Genomic DNA, 522 nt, shown 5'->3' on the forward strand with positions numbered 1-522 from the left:
ATATCATTGAACATCTGTGAAAAGCTTTATTAAAGTTTTAGTAAATACAAATTTAAAACTTTTGCCCTATCTCAAAAGTTACATTATAAGAAAGCAAGGCTGAATTCATAGAAAACACAGAAAAGTGGTTCAAAAAATGTGAATACATAGGCTCTCTTTAAAGATATTATTCCTTTTTTGTGTCATTTTAAGCCATAAGCATGGTCTACACACACACAATAAGCCAAAGCCAAAAACAAAAACATACAGTAACTGAGTAGTAAAACCAATGTTCTAATTTCTGACATGCTATGAGGGGGGGGGGGGAGCTTTGTGCAGCTTTTCCCAAACTGAGTACAAATTTGTGTGCCACAATATAAATACAGGTGAAACTCGAAAAATTAGAATATCGTGCAAAAGTTCATTTATTTCAGTAATGCAACTTAAAAGGTGAACCTAATATATGAGATAGACTCATTACATGCAAAGCAAGATAGTTCAAGCCGTGATGTGTCATAACTGTGATGATTATGGCTTACAGCT

This window comes from Protobothrops mucrosquamatus, unplaced genomic scaffold (genome assembly GCF_001527695.2).
Source record: "Protobothrops mucrosquamatus isolate PMUCROS unplaced genomic scaffold, P.Mucros_1.0 scaffold110, whole genome shotgun sequence".
Lineage (NCBI taxonomy): Eukaryota > Metazoa > Chordata > Lepidosauria > Squamata > Viperidae > Protobothrops > Protobothrops mucrosquamatus.